Here is an 11,196-nt window from a genome sequence, read left to right on the forward strand (position 1 = left end):
CCTCCTCCTCGGCTATCTCTATGACCGGTAGAACCAGACCATAAACCTCCGTCTAAACCCTGCGGACCATGCCCATCAATCTCATCATCTCTAGGCTCAGGGGCGCAGGTATACTCGTCTTCTCGGCCCGGTGAATCACGCCCAGGAGACCCATACCCAGAGCTAATCTCATAATGTATGGACCCGAGAAGATCGCTCACAATCTGACATACTAGCCCTAATGTCGAATGTACTCAGCGACGATGTGCCCTAGATTGATCGGTATGCGCTGCATCATCAAATATAAGTACAGAAGCTCCTGCCGGCTCAAAACCCCAGTACTATCACCACGGCCATTCACTGACCTGCTCATGATGGCATGTAGATATCAGTACGCAGGTCAGGAAAGGCACGTGGCCTTGGATAACACCGGCTTATACTTGCCCTAACCACATAATGCTAGGTAAGCTGTCTGTGGGATCATAGCTCCAGGATAATCTGTCGGTAACTGAGAGTACTCCTCAGTGTCTGTAAAAGCCTTCTCGTACAAGCCGACCCGAACTGAAAACTGAGTGATACTCAGACTATAGTGATGTCCAAGTGCTCTGAACTAAACTACGTCGAGGTCGTCGAATCTCGCATAGGATCTGTCGAACTCGAATGATGACAAAACCTCCAGTATAAGCTTCCGGATGGCTGGCTCTCTAATAGACAATAACTGCCTCCAACCACCCACTGAAATGAGAGCCTCGATCTCATCAGCGAACTCATCCTCTTACTACAAATCTCTCAATATACTCGTGTCCAAGAACCAAGTCTATCCGAACCGAATTCTCGACAGACGCTCAAAATGAGCCTGATACTCAGGGATAGTGAATCTCATGCTCTCGGACTTAAGAGATGACTCTCGCGGTCACTTATCAGCTTGCTTCTTTGACCTCTGTGCCATAGTCTGCAAAAGTTGAAAGAGAATTGATCAAACAAGTTAATTAAACATAGCTGCAGAAATCCACATGGTCGTGCGGAATTTCTACACGCCTGTGTGGATCCACTAGCCGTGAACAAATACACGGCCACGCTTCAAACTCCACAAATGCACCATTACAACACTTTTACTTCGTTCTAAATATAAATAATCATTCTGATTGAAAAAATGAGGCATTATTGACTAGTTTCATCGATGAAAATCATGAATTTGTGAAGGAAATCAAAGATAGGGCTTACGATCGAGTTGAGATGAGAAAGCTTTGAAAACGGCCAGAAAACCAAGCAAAATCCTTCCAAATTGGCGATATGAGATCGGGAAACAATGTAGAAGTGCTCTCAGACAACTGGAGGATTTCAGGGTGAAGAGAAATGATAATCCTTTTAAAAGGACTCGCGCTTCTTGGTATTCTACACAGCCGCACGGGAGTGCATAAATTACAGACGCCCATGCACCTCCACAGGAAAGCTTCACAAGGACAGGTGCACGCCCCTGTGTGCTCTTGGGAAAACACTGACTGCCTCTGAATGCAAATACACGGGCATTTGAGAAATACCCACGCTCATGGGCCCAACCCACTGGCTAGCCACACGCCCTTTTGGTTGCTGTGGACATCTAAGAAAAATTGCTAAGTATTCCGCACGCCCGTGTGGAAATTCCGCACGGGTGTGTGCATTCACAAGCCCAACTCACAGGGGCAAGCAAACTCCCCTGTGACTTCTTGGGATGAAGAGACCTCCTCTGCAGAGATTTGCACGGGCCTGCAAAAATTACCCACGCCCGTGCGATTTTCACAAGGTCGCCCAATGGGGCGAGTTCAAGCCCCTGTGTGATTTTGGGAAAATCTGCCAATCTCTGAAGGAATTCACAAGCTCATGCGGAAATTACCCACGGGTGTGCGAGGATTGCATGGTCATTCACAGGATCGAGTCGAAGCCCCTGTGCCTTCTCTAGATGAGCTCGCAATACAAAACCACGGGCGTGTTAATTCGACACGCCCGTGTGTTTTCTCTGGATGCCTTAGAAAATTCTGTATGCTCTACATAAAATTTCTGAACATGTTTACACACTCAGAGCCTGCCCCAATATGCAATTTATACCGGTGAAAAACATAAGAAATAGCTCAAACGGCCAAAACTTCACCAAATTCACATGAAAACACATGATGAACATGAAACTACCAAATTAAGAAAACAGTAAACACTTGGGTTGCCTCCCAAGAAGCGCTTATTTAACGTCACTTAGCTTTACGTACCTTTTCTTACCTCACAGGGGCTCATAGCTGAAAGTTGCCCTCTTACCCATAGCTTGGAAGAATGATGAGCAAAATCTCTTGAGGGTAGAGGGTGAATTATCAGGCTTGGTACCGTCTAGCAATGATTCACCCAGTTTGTTCGGTTCACGCATGTCTCTAACAGCCTTGGAGCATTTCCGGTGGTGTCTCCTAGCCCTCTTCAATTTCCGGAGCACCTTCTTCAAGATCAACGGGGTAGATGGTACTTCTTCCGTCGAACCAAGCATCATTACTTCTTTATTGTCCTCCTCTTGGTCGAACAAGCCTTCGTATCAATCCGGATTGAACATTTCCTGCATGTATTCATCAACAATCTCATCAGTAGCGTCTAGAAAATATAAAGTATCAACGAAATCAATAGAATGTCGCATGGCTTCAGCAAGGCAGTATGTAAGCTTGTCATCTCCAACTCTCAAAGTTACCTCTCCGCCGTCCATGTCAATCAATGCCTTGGAAGTCAACAAAAATGGCCTCCCAAGTATCAAGGGTACATCCGCATCCTTATCATCGTCTAGCAATATGAAGTCTATAGGAAATATATACTTGTCCACCTTGACAAGAACATCTTCGATGATACCCCTCGGATGTCTCACCGTTTGATCTGCCAATTGCAAAGTCATCCGAGTAGGCCTAGGCTCGCCCAAGCCTAGCTTTTGAAAGAAGGTGTATTGCACAACGTTGATACTAGCCCCTGAGTCTGCCAATGCCATTTCTTAACCTAGATTGCTAATATTACATGGAATGATAAAGCTTCCAGGGTCTTTCTTCTTGCTCGGCATGTTCTTTTGCAAAATCGCCGAGCAAGATGCATCTAAAATCACTAAAGCACTCTCCTCTAACATCCTTTTGTTGGTCAACAAGTCTTTCAAGAATTTTTCATACTTAGGTATTTGGGCCAATGTCTCAACAAAATGAATATTAATATGGAGTTGTTTGAACAAACTCACGAACTTCTTGTACTGTTCATTCCCTTAGTCATTCTTCAATCTAGATGGATAAGATATTCTTGGCTTTAAAAGTGGGGATGCTACCTCCTTCTCTTTGCTTGCTCCCTTCTAAACCTCTATAACCTCGGGTGCGTGTTCAATTGGCTTCTGACTCAGAAACTTACCCTCAACCTCACGACCACTTCTCAAAGTTATCACCTTCACATGCACTCTAGGGTTGGTCTCGGTATTACTCGGTAAGCTTCCATGTGGCCTTTTCGATAGAGACTTCGCAATTTGCCCTACTTAATATTCAAGATTATGCAAAGAGACGGTATCATTGTGAAGTGTAGCCTCAACTGATTGAAATCTTGTATCTGAAGATTACACAAACCTAGTTAAGGCCTTCTCCAAATCGTTTATTCGGTTCTCCAAACCTGAAACTTTGTTTTCCATGTTTGGGGCATACTGTTGTTGTTGGAAACTCAGTGGCCCTATGGCCTTTTGTGGACCTTGGTTGCTCCACGAGGAATTGGGATGACTCTTCCAACCCGGATTGTAGGTATTGCTGTATAAATTTCCTTGATTCCTCATGCCATTAGCCACAAAATCGACGTTCTCAACCGAAGATGCATCACCAATAGATATCAGGAAATCAAAGGGAGTATGTCCTCTACCGCACCCGGTGCAAGTAATCATGACCGCTACTTTGTTCGAAGTTAGAAGATCTAACTTCTTACTCAATGATTCCACTTTAGCCACCAACGAAGTCACTGCATCTATCTCATGAAGACCAGCCACATTTTTCTTCTCCCTGGCATTCCACTGGTAGCTGTTTAACCCCATTTCTTCAATATTGATGAGCCTCACCGGGGGTCTTGCTACCTAAGGTACATCCTACTGTCGTATCTAAGAGTTGCCTTGTACTCAGATTCAGACTGTTGTAAAAGGTCTGAACAATCATCCACTCCGGGAATCCGTGTTATGGGCACTTTCTCAGGAGCTCCTTGAACCTTTCCCACGTCTCAAATAGAGACTCCATATCTAATTGTACAAAGGATGAGATCTCATTCCTAAGCTGTACAGATTTTCCGGGAGGAAAATAACGGCCAAGAAAAGCTTCTACCATCTTCACCCATGTGGTAATTGATGCTCTAGGTAATGAATGTAACCACTGCTTCGCTCTTTCTTTCAAGGAAAATGGGAAGGCTCTCAACTTTATGGCATCATCCGTTACCCCATTTATCTTCAACATATCACACACCTCGAGAAAGTTCTCTATATGAATGTTTGGATCCTCATCGCCTAAACCATTAAACTGTGTGGATTGCTGTAACATGTGGATGAATGCCAGCTTCAGCTTGAAGTTCTAAGCTGTAATCGGGGGACGCACAATACTTGATTGTGTCCCCAACACTGAAGGTCTGGCATAATCGGATAATGTCCGCTGCTACTCATTCTGTTTTGTGATTTTTTTTATATTCTTCTACTTCCAAATCAGCTAGATTAAACTGTTCTTGCACAGGTTCTTTCCCTTTTCTTCTAAGTGTACGTTCGAGCTCAGGATCTCCTTTAATCAATATTGAGGGGTTCACTCGGGTCATAACCTGGAGCTGCACCATAAGAAAAAAAACAAAATCAGAACGATGATAGAAAAGAAGATATGAAATAGAAAGGATGAATAGCTAAGAAAACAAGGTGCAAAGTATCTTTAAACGCCTACTCCCCGGCAACGGCGAAAAAACTTGACACATCCGTATATGCATGTAAACAGCAAGTGCACGAGTGTCGAAGTAATAATCCCAGATGAGTGCGTATCGTATCCATAGAGAGTAGGGAATAAAGACACTTGAGTTGTTTCTTAACTAATGTGGAAGATGAATAGTGATAAGTGTGACAAAATATGAAATAACCAAAATAAAAACAACAAGATAGAAGGCACAAGTAAAGGAGAAGGTAAGGCAATCGATAAAGATGGGGTACCCGGATATTGATCCGCCTAGGACAATCGTTTCAAGTGCAAGAACCCTCTATTATACTTCCTAATTGATTCAACAATGAGTCATGGAAATCCTTAATTACATGATACCAAATCTAAGGTCAACCATGCCTAACTCTATACATGTCTCGGAGGAAAGATTAAATAACCTCTCAACCTCACACTTGCATAGAATTACAATGAGCTCTAGGGATTCCAAATGATAAACCCTATTCCTATGTATAGACCTAACCCTTTGGTCCAGGTGAAAGATCCCTAGCCACAATTAAGCCCTAGATGCTAAAATCACTTCAATGCTTCACTCTGTTGTACTTGCAACTAAGCTGCAGCGGAAGGTCATCCCTTAGCCCTTCACTCTACTATAGCCGTAAAGAACTCTTGAAACGTGGAGGTAGGATAGATCACACCGGAGGGGAAAGGAGACACTCCGCTATCTCTCGACTCACACTCTTAACCCTCTCCAATCTAGCTTTGTCTAACTCTTATGCTGTGTCACTCACTCACAAGAGTTGCCTAGAAGAACTCTCAACCCTAGTGTCACTCTAGGGGAGTATTCATAAAATCAAGCATACAAGATTGAAACTCGCAATAAACATTAATTAATTGAAAGCATAATAAAGAGATTCAATGAAACGAATATATCCTATGGTTCACAAATACCCAAGTACCCACTTGGGGTTTATCTCTCCATGGAACTAGATACAATCAATGAAATCGAATGTAAAAACAAAGCATCCATAGAAAACCCCCTCGTTAGTCATGGCGATGGACTTGTGGAGAGTCCTCTACTCGTCGCAAGCCTTTGTCCGGCCTAGGATACACCTCGCCGGATCTGTGCCGACGAAAGCTCTCCCACTAACATTCTTCCAAACGGTGTACGATGTTAGAGCCATAGAACCTCTCCATAGCCATAGCCAATACCTCTCAAAACCCTAGCCGCCGCCCTCTCTCAAGTTGGGGAAAAGATGGAAAAAAGAATGCTGAAATCGGTGCTGAAATAGGTTTTAAAGGGCTTGAATCAGGAATCCACACGCTCGTGTGAGTGCCCCTGTGGATTTTTCACACAAGGATGTGGAATTTCCACACACAAATGTGGATTCTCTGTTTTCATGTATTCTTGGCCGGTTGTGAACAGTGCTGCTATAGTATTCAACACAAGGAAAAAACACTTCGTATACTTATCAAAGTTCAATGAAACGAATACATCCTAGGGTTCACACATACCCAAGTACCCAGTAGGGGGTTTAGCTCTCCATGGAGCTAATTACAATCAATGAAATAAAGTGTAAAAGCAAAGAACCCATAGAAAACCCCCTCGATAATTGTGGTGATGTCGTGTGGAGAGTCCTCTACTCGTCCAAGGGTCCCTTTGTGCGGCCTATGATACACCTCGGTGGATCGGTGCTAATGAAAGCTCTCCCACTAACCTTCTTCAAAACAGAGCATGGTGTCAGAGCCGTAGAACATCTCTACATCCCTAACCAATATCTCTCTAAACCCTAGCCGCCACTCTCTCTGAAGTTAGGGAAACGACGGAGAAAAGGATCCTGAAATTGGCTTTAAATAGGGCTGAAATCGGGAATCCACACGCCCATGTGGGTGCCCTTGTGGATTTTTCACATGTGTGTGGAATTAATGCACGCCCATGTCTATTCTCTATTTGCATCCTTCTACGGCCGGCTGTGAACAACACGTACTACAGTACCGGCCCGAAACACTCCTGAATCCATGCTTTCATAGAGGTAACGTAAACGGGCACATGTTTATGTCGTAGATTATTTTGCTTCTTCAATAACGGGCATGTTGGTGGAAATCTTGCTATACATGTACAAGTTGGAACGCTTGAATGTGACTGCCCTTATACCTCTCCAATTCATAGTGCTAACCTGAGTACAAGAAGGTTGGCACACATTCCCGCATTTCGAACCCAACTCATGTCTTCACATTTGAGCCTTCTTAAGATTTCCTTCAATTGGTACATTTATGATCCACATTGGCTTCTTTCTCTAATATTCAGCCTCACAACCCTATCTGCATGAAAGTAACATAAATACACACATATTAGCGTTAAAACCCAATAAAAGTAATGATCATCATAAGGAAAGAACACTTCGTATTCTTATCACACAAGTACTTATTAGGAGACAATTATGAAAGAAAGTAACCAAAAGTAGATTGTGAATGTATTTGTTGATAAAATCTTGGAGTGAACAAATGTGAAAACACAAGTTGTGCTCAAAGATATGTGAGTGTGTGCCAACCTCCATTTTGCTTTAGTGAATATATAAATTGGAGGGGCACAAACACAGTCACACTTATGTGTTCTGACTTATGCAATACAAGCAAGACCTTTGTTAATGTGGTTTTTATAAAAACACGACGTGATTTACCGCTTGAGTGTGTGCCCATTCATGTGGCCTGGATGAAAAGATTGGAATCGGGAGCATTTTGGCGAAATATTGTAGCAGCTACGGTAGCAAATCACTGTAGTAGTCACTCTTCACAGCTCGCAGGTAATGAACTTCTAGAAATCCACACGGCCATGTGGAAATTCCACATGCCCTTGTGGATCTCTGATTCCGGCCCCTATAAATACCATGATTTCAGACATTTTGAAGAATCCTTTTCAAATCTTTTCCCCATCTTTGGAGGTACATGAGGCTAGGGTTTGCAGAGGATTTTTCTAGGTCTTTACAGTGGTTCTATGGCCTTCGACATCGAGTTCCTTCGGAAGACAGTTATTGGGTAGCTTCCATCGGCATCAATTCGGTGAGGTGTTCCCTAGGCTTGACGTGGGAACCCCTGTAGAAGATGAAGCAATTCCACAAGACCATTGATACAGACTATAAGGGGTTTTATCTATGGATAGCATGCTTTTACTTTGATTTTATTATTGATTGTATCTTGCTCCACAGAGAGCTAAACTCCTAGTGGGTGCTTGGACTTGTAAACCCTAGGATGATTTTATTTCATGGACTCTTGTTTTATTTCTTTAATTGATGTTTTAATTGAGTTCCAACCTTGAATGTTTATTGCATTTATTTTCCCATAGATTGACACAAGGATTGAGAATCTATCTTGGTAATCTTTGTGAATGAGTGACACACCATGAAGGTTAGATAAAGTAAGGTTGGAGAGGGTCGAGAGGGTGAGTCGAGAGGTAGCAAAACATTCCTTTACCTTCCAATGTGAATTATCCTACCTCCATATTCCAATAGTTCTTTACAGTCATGATAGAATGAAGTGCTAAGCGACAAACTCCATTGTGGCTTAGTTGCCCAAGTGATAGAATGAAGCGTTGAAGTAATCCTTAGTGCTAGGGCTTAATTGTGACAAGCGGTTTTTCACCTGGACCAAAGGGTTAGATCTATACTAGGGAATAGGGTTTATCACTTGGAGTCCCCTGAGCTTTATGCAACTCCGCATAATATGAGGCATTGAGAGTATTCATTTCCACCGGGGCATAGTGTAGGTTTAGTCACGGTTGACCTTAGGTTTGGGATTGTGCGTTTTAGGATTTCCACAACTCATTAAATATCAGTGTGCCCCATCTTCTATTGACTGCCTCTCGTACTATTCTCTTGTGTTTCTTTCTTATTCTCTATATTTCTATTTGCATTGATTTGTTCGCACCATTCTTCAATCATCTTCACCATAGTTAGATAGCAATTCTTGTTTTGCCAAGCACTATTCCCTATGGATACGACTACCCACTCACCAGGGTACTTTATTACTTCGATAACCTGTACACTTGCGGTACACACATGCAAGGGGTGTGTCAAGTTTTTGGCACCATCACCGGGGAATAGGCATTTTGGAAGCGTTTTGCACTTTACTATTTTATCTATATATCACTTGTTTTATTTCACACCTTCTTATTCTTCCATCATTCTAATTTATCTTATTTCTTTGATTTCAGAAAAAAAAAATGATCAACATAACCAAAGTATTTGACAAGATCACGGGAATGGTTGAAGACATAGAATTGAAGATGCAGCTATTTGTAATACATTTCACTTCATGTTGTTTGATGCGTGAGCAAACCACAATTGGCCATTCCATGGGAGACTTAGTTATTGATCACTCTAATGAGATCCACGATAAAACTTGTGAGCTGGATAATGTGTTGGATCAGTTTGAAAAGTCAACACTGTCATCTGTGAGCTATCAGTTGGAAGGAAGCCTGGAAAGGGTCCTTGCTCAGTTTGATTCTTCTTATCAAGAACAAAGGCATGAAATTTTCTCATTGGGGGTGTGAAATGTAGCATAAGAAAGTTGTGAGATAGAAAATGTGGATGTCGTCTAAAATCATTTAGAATCATGTGCACAAGAGGATGCTGAAGAAAACGTTCTTGAACAGGATTAAGCACAGTTCAAGGAAATTAATAGATTGAAGGAAAACATATTACGACCATCCATTTAGGAACCACCAGAGCTGGAGTTTAAAACTTTGCTGGCACATTTTGAATATGCTTTTCTAATGGAAGGATCAAAGCTCGCTGTCATTGTACCTTCGAACCTTTCTGCAAATCAGCAGGACAAGCTTGTGAGCATGTTGAGGAGACAGAAATCTGCTATTTCTTGGAAGATTTCTGATATAAATTGCATAAATCCATCATTTTGTACTCATAAAATCCTACTGAAGGATAATTATAAGTCTGTGATCCAATCTCAAAGAAGATTTAAACTGAAAATGAAGAAAGTTATTAAGGCGGAGGTGGTGAAGTTGTTGGATGCAGGAATTATATACCCCATCTCTAATAATGCTTGGGTGAGCCCAACTCAAGTAGTTCCAAGGAAAGGGGGTATGATACTGGTGAGAAATGTAAGGAATGAGTTGATTCTGACCAGAACATTCACAGGATGGCATGTATGTTTTGATTATAGGAGGCTGAAAGATGCAACTCGAAGAGATCATTTTTTGTTACTGCTCATTGATCAGATATTGGAGCGATTCGCAGGGCATCAGTTTTATTGTTTCCTTGATGGTATGTCAACATACTTTCAGATCCCTATTACTCAAGAAGATCCAGAGAAGACAATATTTACTTGCCCATACGGGACATTTGCTTATTGAAGAATGCCTTTTGGGTTGTGCAATGTGCCGACGACATTTCAACGCTGCATGACTGCTATCTATGATGATCTCTTAGAAGACATCATGGAGGCATTTATAGATGCTTTCTCAGTATTTGGAGACTCCTTCGACATTTATTTGAGGAACTTGGAGAGGGTGTTGATCAGATGTGAGGGGACAAATCTTGTTATGAATTTGGAAAAGTGTCACTTTATGGTCCAAGAGGGCATTATCATTGGTAATAAGATTTCCCAAGTAGGAATGGAGGTCGACAAGGCAAAGATTAAAGTTATAGAGAAGCTTTCCCCACCTACAAATGTGACGGGAGTTTATAGTTTCTTGGGACATGCGGGTTTCTATAGGAGGTTCATCAAGGATTTTTCGAAAATCACTCAGCAATTGACAAACTCCTTGAAAAAGATACACCCTTTGATTTCGGAGTTGATTGCTTTGTTGCTTTCAATTTGTTAAAGGAGAAATTAGCACAAGCACCGATTTTAATCACACCGGATTGGAACGAACCCTTCGAGCTCATGTACGATGAGAGTGATTATGCTATTGGAGAAGTTTTGGGTCAGAGGAAAGCTAAACAGTTCCAACTAATCTATTATGCTAGCAAGACTCTCACGAGTGGTCAAGAAAACTATACAACTACAAAAAAAGAGTTGTTAGCAGTGGTGTTTGCTTTTGACATGTTCAGTCCATACCTCATCTTATCTAGGGTTACTATATTCCCCAATCACTCGTCACTCCGTTATGTCATGAACAAGGACGATGCTAAACCGAGGTTGATTTGTTGGATCCTACTTTTGCAAGAGTTTGATATGGAGATAAAAGATGAAAGAAGGACAGATAATGTAGTTGTAGACCACTTGTCTTGATTGGAGGGTTGTGAAGGTCAAGAGCCATTGATAAGTGCTTGTGCGATAAGAATAC

At 42.0% G+C, this 11,196-nt stretch overlaps 1 non-coding gene across 1 annotated transcript; it reads left to right on the forward strand.

Moving 5' to 3' along the window:
- Positions 1 to 4,158: 4,158 nt before the first annotated feature.
- On the forward strand, positions 4,159 to 4,264 carry LOC120272782. The gene has a single exon (XR_005540318.1). It is a non-coding gene; the product is annotated as a small nucleolar RNA R71 (small nucleolar RNA).
- Positions 4,265 to 11,196: the final 6,932 nt, after the last annotated feature.

The sequence above is a fragment of the Dioscorea cayenensis genome, chromosome 11 (assembly GCF_009730915.1).
Source record: "Dioscorea cayenensis subsp. rotundata cultivar TDr96_F1 chromosome 11, TDr96_F1_v2_PseudoChromosome.rev07_lg8_w22 25.fasta, whole genome shotgun sequence".
Classification (NCBI taxonomy): Eukaryota; Viridiplantae; Streptophyta; class Magnoliopsida; order Dioscoreales; family Dioscoreaceae; genus Dioscorea; species Dioscorea cayenensis.